Below are 16,146 nucleotides of genomic sequence, written 5' to 3' on the forward strand. Positions count from 1 at the left end.
GATTTTTGGTAAAGCACACCGTCTCTGTGGGTACAGCCTTCAAAGAACGAACACCTTCCCTACAGTCAAACATTGAGGAGGTTCAGCCTTCAACGAACGAACACCTTCCCTACAGTCAAATATTGAGGTTCAGCCTTCAACGAACGAACACCTTCCCTACAGTCTAACATTGAGGAGGTTCAGCCTTCAAAGAAAGAACGAACACCTTCCCTACAGTCTAACATTGAGGAGGTTCTGGCACTAGATACTAGCTCATATCCTGCTTAGGGTCTTCCCTCCCTCTGGCACTAGATTCTAGCTCATATCCTGCTTAGGGTCTTCCCTCCCTCTGGCACTAGATTCTAGCTCATATCCTGCTTAGGGCCTTCCCTCCCTCTGGCACTAGATTCTAGCTCATATCCTGCTTAGGGTCTTCCCTCCCTCTGGCACTAGATTCTAGCTCATATCCTGCTTAGGGTCTTCCCTCCCCCTGCCACTAGATTCTAGCTCATATCCTGCTTAGGGCCTTCCCTCCCTCTGGCACTAGATACTAGCTCATATCCTGCTTAGGGTCTTCCCTCCCTCTGGCACTAGATACTAGCTCATATCCCGCTTAGGGTCTTCCCTCCCTCTGGCACTAGATACTAGCTCATATCCTGCTTAGGGTCTTCCCTCCCTCTGGCACTAGATTCTAGCTCATATCCTGCTTAGGGCCTTCCCTCCCTCTGGCACTAGATTCTAGCTCATATCCTGCTTAGGGTCTTCCCTCCCTCTGGCACTAGATTCTAGCTCATATCCTGCTTAGGGTCTTCCCTCCCTCTGGCACTAGATTCTAGCTCATATCCTGCTTAGGGCCTTCCCTCCCTCTGGCACTAGATTCTAGCTCATATCCTGCTTAGGGTCTTCTTCAGGATAAGCTGTTTAGATGCAGCTTTGATATCCCACTCATGAGTATCCCTGTATCCATGACTAAACAGAATAGTCATCATTTAAATATATGGGTTAAATGGAATAGTAACTTATCCTAAACACTGTTATACCAGCAGACAGTATTTCAACCACAATATATGCACCCAAGACCAACTGAAGTCTTAGCTGGAGACGAAACGGTTTCAGATATCTAGGTATCTGGAGCAGTACATCACAGCTCCATCTATCTAGATATCAGGTAGCAGTACATCACAGCTCCATCTATCTAGATATCAGGTAGCAGTACATCACAGCTCCATCTATCTAGATATCAGGTAGCAGTACATCACAGCTCCATCTATCTAGATATCAGGTAGCAGTACATCACAGCTCCATCTATCTAGATATCAGGTAGCAGTACATCACAGCTCCATCTATCTAGATATCAGGTAGCAGTACATCACAGCTCCATCTATCTAGATATCAGGTAGCAGTACATCACAGCTCCATCTATCTAGATATCAGGTAGCAGTACATCACAGCTCCATCTATCTAGATATCAGGTAGCAGTACATCACAGCTCCATCTATCTAGATATCAGGTAGCAGTACATCACAGCTCCATCTATCTAGATATCAGGTAGCAGTACATCACAGCTCCATCTATCTAGATATCAGGTAGCAGTACATCACAGCTCCATCTATCTAGATATCAGGTAGCAGTACATCACAGCTCCATCTATCTAGATATCAGGTAGCAGTACATCACAGCTCCATCTATCTAGATATCAGGTAGCAGTACATCACAGCTCCATCTATCTAGATATCAGGTAGCAGTACATCACAGCTCCATCTATCTAGATATCAGGTAGCAGTACATCACAGCTCCATCTATCTAGATATCAGGTAGCAGTACAGTTCAAATTAAACATGGATTTAAAAACTCAGCAACAAACAAACTGAAAACAAACACAGTTGACAGTGAGATGATGTTTATATATACACACAGTGGTGTCAGTTGACAGTGAGATGATGTTTATATATACACACAGTGGTGTCAGTTGACAGTGAGATGATGTTTATATATATATACACAGTGGTGTCAGTTGACAGTGACAGGATGTTTATATATATATACACACAGTGGTGTCAGTTGACAGTGACAGGATGTTTATATATATATACACACAGTGGTGTCAGTTGACAGTGAGATGATGTTTATATATATATACACACAGTGGTGTCAGTTGACAGTGAGATGATGTTTATATATACACACAGTGGTGTCAGTTGACAGTGAGATGATGTTTATATATACACACAGTGGTGTCAGTTGACAGTGAGATGATGTTTATATATACACACAGTGGTGTCAGTTGACAGTGAGATGATGTTTATATATACACACAGTGGTGTCAGTTGACAGTGAGATTATGTTTATATATATATATACACACAGTGGTGTCAGTTGACAGTGAGATGATGTTTATATATATATATACACACAGTGGTGTCAGTTGACAGTGAGATGATGTTTATATATACACACAGTGGTGTCAGTTGACAGTGAGATTATGTTTATATATATATATACACACAGTGGTGTCAGTTGACAGTGAGATGATGTTTATATATATATATACACAGTGGTGTCAGTTGACAGTGAGATGATGTTTATATATACACACAGTGGTGTCAGTTGACAGTGAGATGATGTTTATATATATACACAGTGGTGTCAGTTGACAGTGAGATTATGTTTATATATACACACAGTGGTGTCAGTTGACAGTGACAGGATGTTTATATATACACACAGTGGTGTCAGTTGACAGTGACAGGATGTTTATATATACACACAGTGGTGTCAGTTGACAGTGACAGGATGTTTATATATACACACAGTGGTGTCAGTTGACAGTGAGATGATGTTTATATATATATACACACACAGTGGTGTCAGTTGACAGTGAGATGATGTTTATATACACACACAGTGGTGTCAGTTGACAGTGAGATGATGTTTATATATATATACACACACAGTGGTGTCAGTTGACAGTGAGATGATGTTTATATATATATACACACACAGTGGTGTCAGTTGACAGTGAGATGATGTTTATATATACACACAGTGGTGTCAGTTGACAGTGAGATGATGTTTATATATATACACAGTGGTGTCAGTTGACAGTGAGATTATGTTTATATATACACACAGTGGTGTCAGTTGACAGTGAGATGATGTTTATATATACACACAGTGGTGTCAGTTGACAGTGACAGGATGTTTATATATACACACAGTGGTGTCAGTTGACAGTGAGATGATGTTTATATATACACACAGTGGTGTCAGTTGACAGTGACAGGATGTTTATATATACACACAGTGGTGTCAGTTGACAGTGAGATGATGTTTATATATACACACAGTGGTGTCAGTTGACAGTGACAGGATGTTTATATATACACACAGTGGTGTCAGTTGACAGTGAGATGATGTTTATATATATACACAGTGGTGTCAGTTGACAGTGAGATGATGTTTATATATACACACAGTGGTGTCAGTTGACAGTGAGATGATGTTTATATATATATACACACAGTGGTGTCAGTTGACAGTGAGATGATGTTTATATATATACACACAGTGGTGTCAGTTGACAGTGAGATGATGTTTATATATATACACACAGTGGTGTCAGTTGACAGTGAGATGATGTTTATATATATATACACACAGTGGTGTCAGTTGACAGTGAGATGATGTTTATATATATACACACAGTGGTGTCAGTTGACAGTGAGATGATGTTTATATATACACACAGTGGTGTCAGTTGACAGTGAGATGATGTTTATATATACACACAGTGGTGTCCGAAATGATTTACAACCTTGATTAAGATGATAAATAAATCACACAAATACCGAGCTATATTGTATTCGAAAAATAAATGGGTAAATTATATTATTTCTACTAATACAATTGCTTGGTGAAAAATTAGAGACTAGAGATGGCAGAACGGACTACTCTGGTTGGGGTGTAGGGTTTCAGCAGAGCCTGAAGGTAGGGAGGGCCAAGAGACCAGAGATGGCAGAACGGACTACTCTGGTTGGGGAGTAGGGTTTCAGCAGAGCCTGATGGTAGGGAGGGCCAAGAGACCAGAGGTGGCAGAACAGACTACTCTGGTTGGGGTGTAGGGTTTCAGCAGAGCCTGATGGTAGGGAGGGCCAAGAGACCAGAGGTGGCAGAACGGACTACTCTGGTTGGGGTGTAGGGTTTCAGCAGAGCCTGATGGTAGGGAGGGCCAAGAGACCAGAGGTGGCAGAACGGGCTACTCTGGTTGGGGTGTAGGGTTTCAGCAGAGCCTGATGGTAGGGAGGGCCAAGAGACCAGAGGTGGCAGAACGGACTACTCTGGTTGGGGTGTAGGGTTTCAGCAGAGCCTGAAGGTAGGGAGGGCTCTCTCATAGTAAAGGGACCTTCACCCAGTAACTCAGACTGTCACTGGTCATAGTAAAGAGAGACCTTCACCCAGTAGCTCAGACTGTCACTGGTCATAGTAAAGAGACCTTCACCCAGTAGCTCAGACTGTCACTGGTCATAGTAAAGAGACCTTCACCCAGTATCTCAGACTGTCACTGGTCATAGTAAAGAGACCTTCACCCAGTAGCTCAGACTGTCACTGGTCATAGTAAAGAGACCTTCACCCAGTATCTCAGACTGTCACTGGTCAGAGTAAAGAGACCTTCACCCAGTAGCTCAGACTGTCACTGGTCATATTAAAGAGACCTTCACCCAGTAGCTCAGACTGTCACTGGTCAGAGTAAAGAGATCTTCACCCAGTAGCTCAGACTGTCACTGGTCATAGTAAAGACTCTGGTCTTCACCCAGTATCTCCGACTGTCACTGGTCATAGTAAAGAGACCTTCACCCAGTAACTCAGACTGTCACTGGTCATAGTAAAGAGACCTTCACCCAGTAACTCAGACTGTCACTGGTCATAGTAAAGAGAGACCTTCACCCAGTAGCTCAGACTGTCACTGGTCATAGTAAAGGGACCTTCACCCAGTAACTCAGACTGTCACTGGTCATAGTAAAGAGAGACCTTCACCCAGTAGCTCAGACTGTCACTGGTCAGAGTAAAGAGATCTTCACCCAGTAGCTCAGACTGTCACTGGTCATAGTAAAGACTCTGGTCTTCACCCAGTAACTCCGACTGTCACTGGTCATAGTAAAGAGACCTTCACCCAGTAACTCAGACTGTCACTGGTCATAGTAAAGAGACCTTCACCCAGTAACTCAGACTGTCACTGGTCATAGTAAAGAGAGACCTTCACCCAGTAACTCAGACTGTCACTGGTCATAGTAAAGAGACCTTCACCCAGTAGCTCAGACTGTCACTGGTCATAGTAAAGAGAGACCTTCACCCAGTAGCTCAGACTGTCACTGGTCATAGTAAAGGGACCTTCACCCAGTAACTCAGACTGTCACTGGTCATAGTAAAGAGAGACCTTCACCCAGTAGCTCAGACTGTCACTGGTCATAGTAAAGAGACCTTCACCCAGTAGCTCAGACTGTCACTGGTCATAGTAAAGAGACCTTCACCCAGTAGCTCAGACTGTCACTGGTCATAGTAAAGAGACCTTCACCCAGTAACTCAGACTGTCACTGGTCATAGTAAAGAGACCTTCACCCAGTAGCTCAGACTGTCACTGGTCATAGTAAAGGGACCTTCACCCAGTAGCTCAGACTGTCACTGGTCATAGTAAAGAGACCTTCACCCAGTAACTCAGACTGTCACTGGTCATAGTAAAGAGACCTTCACCCAGTAGCTCAGACTGTCACTGGTCATAGTAAAGGGACCTTCACCCAGTAACTCAGACGGTCACTGGTCATAGTAAATGGACCTTCACCCAGTAACTCAGACTGTCACTGGTCATAGTAAAGAGAGACCTTTACCCAGTAGCTCAGACTGTCACTGGTCATATTAAAGAGACCTTCACCCAGTAGCTCAGACTGTCACTGGTCATAGTAAAGAGAGACCTTCACCCAGTAGCTCAGACTGTCACTGGTCATAGTAAAGAGAGACCTTCTCCCAGTAACTCAGACTGTCACTGGTCATTTCACTTCCCTTACATGCTTTTAACGTGTTCCCATTGTGACTATTGGTGTGTTCGGCTACAGGACTAGTATGTTTTAGTTGGAAAAGACAATTATTGTCATTAGATACCTTATTCTTATCATATTTTGTAATTCCAGACCAATATCCCTGAGATAAATATTGTATATAATGTGATGATAGCATGGCTTTTTGTAGCATATTGGGGGTTTTTACCTTAGTCTTTCAATAAAAGTCTTTCAATAAAAGTCTTTCAATAAAAGTCTTTCAATAAAAGTCTTTCAATAAAAGGTATTGTTTTACTAATATGACGTTGCTAGTGCATTGCTAGTGCATTGCTAGTGCATTACTAGTGCATTGCTAGTGCATTGCTAGTGCATTGCTAGTGCATTGCTAGTGCATTACTAGTGCATTGCTAGTGCATTACTAGTGCATTGCTAGTGCATTGCTAGTGCATTGCTAGTGCATTGCTAGTGCATTGCTAGTGCATTGCTAGTGCATTGCTAGCGCATTGCTAGTGCATTGCTAGTGCATTACTAGTGCATTGCTAGTGCATTGCTAGTGCATTGCTAGTGCATTACTAGTGCATTGCTAGTGCATTACTAGTGCATTGCTAGTGCATTACTAGTGCATTGCTAGTGCATTGCTAGTGCATTGCTAGTGCATTACTAGTGCATTGCTAGTGCATTACTAGTGCATTACTAGTGCATTACTAGTGCATGTCCCTTCTCTCCAAGGCACTGGAAAACCTCCCTGGTCTTAGTGGTTGAATCTGTGTTGTAAATTCACTGCTCGACTGAGGGACCTTGTAGATAATTGTAGGTGTGGGTTACAGAGATGAGGCAGTCATTCAATAATGATGTTAGACAGTATTATTACACACAGAGTGACTCCATGCAGCGTATTATGTGACTTGTGTTGGAAACGGACTAATGGAGGCTGTATCACATCCGGACATGATTAGGAGTCCCATGGGGCATCCGTCCGGTTTTGGCCGGGGGTCGGCCGTCATTTTAAACAAGACTTTGTTCTTAACTGACTTCCCTAGTTAAAAGGTTAAAAAAATATATTTAAAAATAATGTAAATTCATACTCTGTCTTTGCAGCTGTATGATCTAGTGCGGTTTAATACATCTATCTTGAGCATTCTTCTGAGCCCGGTTGGAATTCGTACCGGAATCTTAGAAGCTACCCCCTTGTTAAGCCAGTTTTTTACTCCTGAACTTATTTAGGCTGTTGTACCAAAAGGGGTTGAATACTTATTGATTCAAGACAGTTCCGCTTCTCATATTAAATTAAAAACATAATTCCACTTTGACATTATTGGGGGTATTGTGTGTAGGCCAGTGTCACAAAATCTCAATATAATCCATTTAAAATGGAGGCGGTAACACAATAAAATGTGGAAAAAGTGAAAGGGTATGAATAGTTTGTGAAGGTACTGTGTGTTTAATTAATATACTATCCAGATAATCAACTGTCTGATCACAGAACATAGAATTCTACAAAAATACCTCCTTTCACTAGAACAGCTGTAACTCATCATTCACCGTAAAAAAGTTTGATTTCAAATGATCAATCCTTACAAAATAAGGGGAAAAAATGTAGATCATATGGAGTCTATCGTCATTGGGAAGTTGTGCTCAAGGCAGTTGTTTGAGGGCGGGGGAGGGGGCGCACAAGAGACATTTCACAGGTGTTTTTCTTGACTGATTAACATTTGATCGATCTGTATTGGATGTCATATCATTTGAAAGGGCTGTTTCTCAGCTTTCATTAATGTAGGCACTGGTCACAGTCTCATTAAAATTCAGGAATTCCAAAACTCTCTCCGATGATGCAACAATGCCAATATGGCGATTTCCAGTTAGCTGGTGTTCTAAAGACTAGTGTTTCATTCTCCTTTAACTGAGAGAGACAGACAGACAGCTGGCTGTTACAAATGGGCCATGCGAAAACACAGACATCCTGTAGCTTACCACAAACACTCAGAGTACTATGGTGAGTGTTTTTGTGTAACTGTGTGTGTGTACAGGAGACTGTTCCGTTGCCCTACAAACTGAAGAAGGCTACCAAGCCAAAACAGTCAGTTGTAAAGACCAAATCCTGACATGTGGAGTCAGTTGTTCCTCCATACAGACCGTGTTGTTTTGTCCAGACCGTGGTAACATGTTAAAGAGTGTGACATCACCAGAACAGGCTCAGTGGCTGTTATAAAAGTCTGGAGTCATGATCCAGGGGTACTTGCTGTGCTGTTTCATTGTTCTATTGTTCAGTCGTTTCATTCTAAACCAGGATTTCTACGGAACGCCGTTTGGGTCATTTAAAAAAATATATGTCAAATAAGACTATTTGACATGTTCACCAATCAGGACCTGAATATGATTCCGTGTTCACCAATCAGGACCTGAATATGATTCCGTGTTCACCAATCAGGACCTGAATATGACTCCGTGTTCACCAATCAGGACCTGAATATGACTCCATGTTCACCAATCAGGACCTGAATATGACTCCATGTTCACCAATCAGGACCTGAATATGACTCCATGTTCACCAATCAGGACCTGAATATGACTCCGTGTTCACCAATCAGGACCTGAATATGACTCCGTGTTCACCAATCAGGACCTGAATATGACTCCGTGTTCACCAATCAGGACCTGAATATGACTCCGTGTTCACCAATCAGGACCTGAATATGACTCCGTGTTCACCAATCAGGACCTGAATATGACTCCGTGTTCACCAATCGGGACCTGAATATGACTCCGTGTTCACCAATCAGGACCTGAATATGACTCCGTGTTCACCAATCAGGACCTGAATATGACTCCGTGTTCACCAATCAGGACCTGAATATGATTCCGTGTTCACCAATCAGGACCTGAATATGACTCCGTGTTCACCAATCAGGACCTGAATATGACTCCGTGTTCACCAATCAGGACCTGAATATGACTCCATGTTCACCAATCAGGACCTGAATATGACTCCATGTTCACCAATCAGGACCTGAATATGACTCCACGTCAAATAATTTAACATTTAAAGTAGTTATTACACCATCACTCGTATTTCATATATCACAACGATTCATCGATACGTATGCTATTATGCTGGTAAACTTGTCTCAAGCACCTACAGTGCTGGTCATAAAAAAAGCTAGCTAGCTCAAGGATGCAAACTATATTCTTCCCCATAAACAATGCAAAACAACATCTGTTTCAGTAGCTATAGTAAGTTGGCTAACTATATAGCTAGGTGTCATCACCTAAAATAATACTTATAAGACAGTTCTTATTTGATTAATCGTGGTCGGACCCATCTATGTGAAGCTAGCCACAATAAGGATTAACCACAATAGTGGATTTTGTGGTTAGCCTTCAAAATAAAAGTATGGCATAATTCTACTATCTGTATTCATTTGCGTCACAGTCAATTGCATACTTTTATTTGGAAGGCAAACTGCAAATTCCACTATTGTGCCTAATTCTTATTGTGGCTAGCTTCACAACACATAACCCGGTACTGTCGAACCTCACTAGCCAGATGAAGCTAGCTGGCTGCTTATAACGTTAGCTTTGGGCAACAGGGTTAAGTAGCTGGCTAGCTATTTATTTTCATGAACTGGATTTCAATTTCAATAGGCGAACAACAAGTGGCAACCTAGCTAATACGTACTCACAGGGATTCCTAAACCATTGCTAAGAATAATGAAAATTACTGCAATTTCAAATGGTCATTGTTTCCAGGCTGGCTGTATTGGTGCTAGCTAGGTACCAAGCTAAAGCTAGCTACCCTAGAAGTTGCGGTTGTACAAATGATGCTTTATTACCAATGCGATATTGTAAACATCGTTCGTGGCCAGTGTTTGCAGGCTTTTTTTTGTACAGCTTTGACGGTGCTCCTGTATCTGTTCTGGCACGCAAAGACCCAAACGGCGTTCCATAGTATGTATGTCGAAAAGCTAATAGCAGCGACGCTATTACTGTGCAACTTCCGGCAGGGCAACATCTGAAAAATAGCGCACTTGTTAGTGTGTACCGGTGCTCGACCAGTCGGCGAAAGCCGACATCACCCACGACAGAGAACGGTTGATTGTCAAGGGCAATGAATTCCATTATGTTGGCTTTAAATGGATTTGGCTGGTAGTCTCGCTGAAATGTTGTTACTCTTTCAAATACCTCCTTGACTTATTGACTGCTCGATCCACACAGCAGACATTGTATGGGCTAGGTTAGGAATGCTGTGTTGCAGTGTAGCGCAACATTTTACATGCCGTTATTACGTCATGTACCTACTTTGTACCTAATGCACAGTATCTTCGACATAAGTTTCTAACATCGGGCGTTAAACTAGACATCGGGCCGATACCGATGTTGGCATTTTTAGCTAATATCGTCCGATTCCGATATGTTCACCGATATATCGTGCATCCCTAGTTCGGATGTTAAGAACCGTTTTTGTGAGAAGACCGGTGTTCGGTATGTCATTGTCTGACAAACAACGCTGTAGCTCAGCCACCTTCCACCACAGATGCAGAAGTGAGACATCGGCTGTGATTAGAGACGCATCCAATGCAACAAAACATGTATTTCTAGATGAAATTGACAGATTCTGATGGGGATGACCAGTGCTTCCTGACTGACTCTAGGGAGTTAAACAGATTCTGAGAGGTGTGCGTGTGTGTGTGATTAAGAGAGAGGAAGTGCGTGTCTCATATATCAGAACTCTAAACACTGAGCTGTCTGATTTATACTTCCTGTTATGCCAGTGTGTGTGTGTGTGTGTGTGTGTGTGAGTACTGGGAAGAATAAGTAAACACTAGTTTGAATGCAAACAGGTCATTACAGATGGAGACACACCCTTTGCGGGAGCCTCATCCCTTCTTTCCCTCTCTCTCTCTTCGTGTTTCTTAAAGGAGAAGTGATTTTTTCCTTACAACCAAATCTAAAACCAAATATGTAAATGGTATGTTCTAGAAGTATCCACCCTGTATTAGGTTGTATTCCCTGTAGTGTGACTCGAGCCGTCTCACCTACACAGCTGTTCCGTTCACCGTGTAGCCTGCTGCTACAGGTAACTCCCAAAATAAAGGAAACACCAGCCTAAAGTGTGTTGACAGGGCATTGGGCCACCAGATCAGCTTCACTGTGCCTTGGCATACATTCTACAAGTGTCTGTAACTTCCTGTATGGAAGCAACCCATGCTTCAGTTTCAATATACTCCTCTTTTACTAAAGCGCACCCTTTATTTTGGCAGATACCTGTAGAATGGAAAGGAGAGGTATCGCTGGAGGCACATCAAAATGGAAAGGAGAGGTATCGCTGGAGGCAATTCAAAATGGAAAGGAGAGGTATCGCTGGAGGCAATTCAAAATGGAAAGGAGAGGTATCGCTGGAGGCACATCAAAATGGAAAGGAGAGGTATCGCCGGAGGCACATCAAAATGGAAAGGAGAGGTATCGCTGGAGGCACATCAAAATGGAAAGGAGAGGTATCGCTGGAGGCACATCAAAATGGAAAGGAGAGGTATCGCTGGAGGCACATCAAAATGGAAAGGAGAGGTATCGCTGGAGGCACATCAAAATGGAAAGGAGAGGTATCGCCGGAGGCACATCAAAATGGAAAGGAGAGGTATCGCCGGAGGCACATCAAAATGGAAAGGAGAGGTATCGCCGGAGGCACATCAAAATGGAAAGGAGAGGTATCGCCGGAGGCACATCAAAATGGAAAGGAGAGGTATCGCCGGAGGCACATCAAAATGGAAAGGAGGGGTATCGCCGGAGGCACATCAAAATGGAAAGGAGAGGTATCGCTGGAGGCACATCAAAATGGAAAGGAGAGGTATCGCTGGAGGCACATCAAAATGGAAAGGAGAGGTATCGCCGGAGGCACATCAAAATGGAATACAGCGTTGTGGCCAAAGTTCAGGATGACACAATGTCATGTGTAGTTATAACTCTGTTATATTAGTCTACATTCTACTGTCCAGTCTGTGTAGTTATAACCCTGCTATATTAGTCTACATTCTACTGTCCAGTTATAACTCTGCTATATTAGTCTACATTCTACTGTCCAGTCTGTCTAGTTATAACTCTTATATTAGTCTACATTCTACTGTCCAGTCTGTGTAGTTATAACTCTGTTATATTAGTCTACATTCTACTGTCTAGTTATAACTCTTATATTAGTCTACATTCTACTGTCTAGTTATAACTCTTATATTAGTCTACATTCTACTGTCCAGTCTGTGTAGTTATAACTCTGTTATATTAGTCTACTGTCCAGTCTGTGTAGTTATAACTCTGTTATATTAGTCTACATTCTACTGTCCAGTCTGTGTAGTTATAACTCTGTTATTAGTCTACTGTCCAGTCTGTGTAGTTATAACTCTGTTATATTAGTCTACATTCTACTGTCCAGTCTGTCTAGTTATAACTCTTATATTAGTCTACATTCTACTGTCCAGTCTGTGTAGTTATAACTCTGTTATTAGTCTACTGTCCAGTCTGTGTAGTTATAACTCTGTTATATTAGTCTACTGTCCAGTCTGTGTAGTTATAACTCTGTTATATTAGTCTACATTCTACTGTCCAGTCTGTCTAGTTATAACTCTTATATTAGTCTACATTCTACTGTCCAGTCTGTGTAGTTATAACTCTGTTATTAGTCTACTGTCCAGTCTGTGTAGTTATAACTCTGTTATTAGTCTACTGTCCAGTCTGTGTAGTTATAACTCTGTTATTAGTCTACTGTCCAGTCTGTGTAGTTATAACTCTGTTATTAGTCTACTGTCCAGTCTGTGTAGTTATAACTCTTATATTAGTCTACATTCTACTGTCTAGTTATAACTCTGTTATAGTCTGCATTCTACTGTCTAGTTATAACTCTGTTATATTAGTCTACATTCTACTGTCCAGTCTGTCTAGTTATAACTCTTATATTAGTCTACATTCTACTGTCTAGTTATAACTCTGTTATAGTCTGCATTCTACTGTCTAGTTATAACTCTGTTATAGTCTGCATTCTACTGTCTAGTTATAACTCTGTTATAGTCTGCATTCTACTGTCTAGTTATAACTCTGTTATATTAGTCTACATTCTACTGTCCAGTCTGTCTAGTTATAACTCTGTTATATTAGTCTACATTCTACTGTCCAGTCTGTCTAGTTATAACTCTTATATTAGTCTACATTCTACTGTCTAGTTATAACTCTGTTATATTAGTCTACATTCTACTGTCTAGTTATAACTCTGTTAAATTAGTCTACATTCTACTGTCCAGTCTGTAGTTATAACACTGTTATTTTGTATTAGTCTGGGTTCACAAACTGACTACCACATAGTCAGTCCACTCAGAGAAACCAATGTAGGGTCAGTTCAGGTCTCCCTGGTCCTGTAGCCTTTAACATTGACACTCAGTATAAAACAGCAATGCTGTGTGTGTGTGAGTCAGATAGACACCCTATGTGCGGCTCCGTGCAGCGAGTCTCCTCTATTCTTGTCATTCAACCACACACACACACACACTACTCCCCCTCTCCTCCTTCCTGCGTTATCAGTCGAGATGCCGTTTCGTTCAAATCTTACCGAGAATTAAGAGCAGTTTCATCCGCAAGCGGAAAGTCATTTTCTAGTTTCCAAACAAACCCCCCATCTTATCTTTCCATTACATCAGAGGCTACTAGAATGAACTGAGGTGAGAGAGACGTTGACTGTTTTCTGAGAAACAAAAGGTGTTTTCTTTGTTCACATCTCCAACTGTCAGCTAAAGACTGAAACTGGACCCACCTCCACTAGTTGACTTCCAGGATGCAGGTCTAGTTTACTTCCGTCTCTCGGTTCCTTACTTTACAACGTCACTATTCAGATCCTCTTAGCCCATTTACACAGACAAAACCCTGTCTCTTGACATTTAGTTAGCTTCTTTGTGGGATATGTTAAAGGGGTAGGAGGTAAAGAACATGGTATATATTGACCCAGCTGGAGACCTTCTGTATCTGTCTCTCACCTTCTGCCTCAGTCTCTGCCTCAGTCCCTCACCTTCTGCCTCAGTCCCTCACCTTCTGCCTCAGTCCCTCACCTTCTGCCTCAGTCCCTCACCTTCTGCCTCAGTCCCCCACCTTCTGCCTCAGTCCCTCACCTTCTGCCTCAGTCTCTGCCAGTCCCTCACCTTCTGCCTCAGTCCCTCACCTTCTGCCTCAGTCTCTGCCAGTCTCTCACCTTCTGCCTCAGTCTCTGCCAGTCTCTCACCTTCTGCCTCAGTCTCTGCCTGTGTGCAAGTGGATGTGTTTGAGTTGTGGTCTTCCCCCCCCCCCCCCCTCTCACACCTTTACAACGTTTAATTGACAGGCTCCTAAAGAGATAAGGTGATCAACAGTCTATTCGTGGTGTTGTGGTGAGCTCCGTGTAGATCTACAGGGGGCAAAGCCGTGCTGGACAGGGCAATCACCGTGGAGGAGCCGCCCGGCGCCGGGGGGCAATAAAGACAACAGATAACACCGTGAGATCAACTCTGACCCATTCAATAGCCTTCTTTTACGCGCCCTCTCGCGCTCTCCCTCCGAACGCTCCACAGAGCGCGTGGGAATTGCAGAAGCAGAGCGCTTACAACATGTGGGTGCGCCAGACCGAGGGTGCACCTTTTTTTGTTTTTTTGGTGTGAAACATGTTGGTTTGACAAGTTTAGAAACATTACTCTCAATAGGTCTATGCAAAATGCTGTAATTGACCATATGGCAGCTGGGAAAAAAGAACGGAACAAAAACATGTAGGCTAAAAAAAGCCACATAAAATCTAGATATTTTACAGCCTATATCCGGGAAACGAGTACATATACTACGTGCACAGGTCAACTCTTGCATCGGTGCAGTTACCACCGAATGTCACGCGATACAGCGGAGCAACCGCGAGCCAGCCAGCGAGACACAGCAAAACCGAGAATATTTTACAAAGGTTATTAACATTTTTTTTTTCGTAAGGAAAAACTCCACAACCATTATCCAAAAGTGCTGAGAATGCACAATGTTCTTTTACGACTTGTTTTTACGAGTTTATCAAGTTAAACCAGTCATTAAGGCCTATAACGTAGCCTAAATTAAGTTTTTCGCAAGTAGCCTATCCGAGTTTAGCTTTCACTCACTAAACAATGAAAATGTGCTTTCGTTAAAACTAAAAACATTAAAATATCAAATTTCTTACCTTAGTCTTGCTTTAGCGCCTATCCCTTCATATCCGTCTCCAGACACGAGTTTAGTCTTTGTTTAATCCATACATTTGACCAAAAATTACAATCCAAATGTGACTTTCGAGTGACTTTGGTCGTTTGGCCCCAGTTCACCTGTGCGCGGTAGAGAAAGGGTGCGGCAGAGCTTGCTCTCTGTCTCTGACTGTCAGAATGTGGCCTCGGACAACCTGGGAGCCCAACGTACCCGCCTCCACTGCTCCCCGGTTGGATACTGGAACGGCAAAACAACCAATGAGAGGAGAAGAAAGGATGATTGACAGCGTAAGTACAGCGTTTGGCGAAGGCAGTGTTTTTACCCCCATGCTGGGCTGTAGTGTTGGGTGTGATTTTGTTTTGACAAGGAGCAAGACATTATGTATAGAACAAGACAATAGAAAGGCTAAAGGGTTCCTAGGGATGTCTGAAGACAGATTATGCTGTAGGCGTTAGGAGATGACAGTGAAGACAGATTATGCTGTAGGCGTTAGGAGATGACAGTGAAGACAGATTATGCTATAGGAGTTAGGAGATGACAGTGAAGACAGATTATGCTATAGGCGTTAGGAGATGACAGTGAAGACAGATTATGCTATAGGCGTTAGGAGATGACAGTGAAGACAGATTATGCTATAGGCGTTAGCAGATGACAGTGAAGACAGATTATGCTATAGGCGTTAGGAGATGACAGTGAAGACAGATTATGCTATATGCGTTAGGAGATGACAGTGAAGACAGATTATGCTATAGGAGTTAGGAGATGACAGTGAAGACAGATTATGCTATAGGCGTTAGGAGATGACAGTGAAGACAGATTATGCTATAGGCGTTAGGAGATGACAGTGAAGACAGATTATGCTATAGGCGTTAGCAGATGACAGTGAAGACAGATTATG

The 16,146-nt window shown here is 42.5% G+C and overlaps 1 protein-coding gene across 3 annotated transcripts in view; it reads right to left on the reverse strand.

Annotated features, from left to right (window-relative positions):
• The window catches only part of LOC116358967 (lysophosphatidic acid receptor 2), a 36,100-nt gene extending 20,678 nt beyond the window's left edge, over positions 1-15,422 (reverse strand). For 2 of the 3 annotated variants that reach the window (XM_031811464.1, XM_031811463.1), the window contains exon 1: positions 15,229-15,421. The gene's annotated coding sequence lies outside the window, so the exon portion shown is untranslated. Of the gene's footprint in view, positions 1-15,228 lie in introns of all 3 variants that reach the window. The other variant, XM_031811462.1, reaches the window with a different exon arrangement.
• Positions 15,423-16,146: the final 724 nt, after the last annotated feature.

The sequence above is a fragment of the Oncorhynchus kisutch genome, unplaced genomic scaffold (genome assembly GCF_002021735.2).
Source record: "Oncorhynchus kisutch isolate 150728-3 unplaced genomic scaffold, Okis_V2 Okis01b-Okis20b_hom, whole genome shotgun sequence".
Taxonomy (NCBI): Eukaryota; Metazoa; Chordata; class Actinopteri; order Salmoniformes; family Salmonidae; genus Oncorhynchus; species Oncorhynchus kisutch.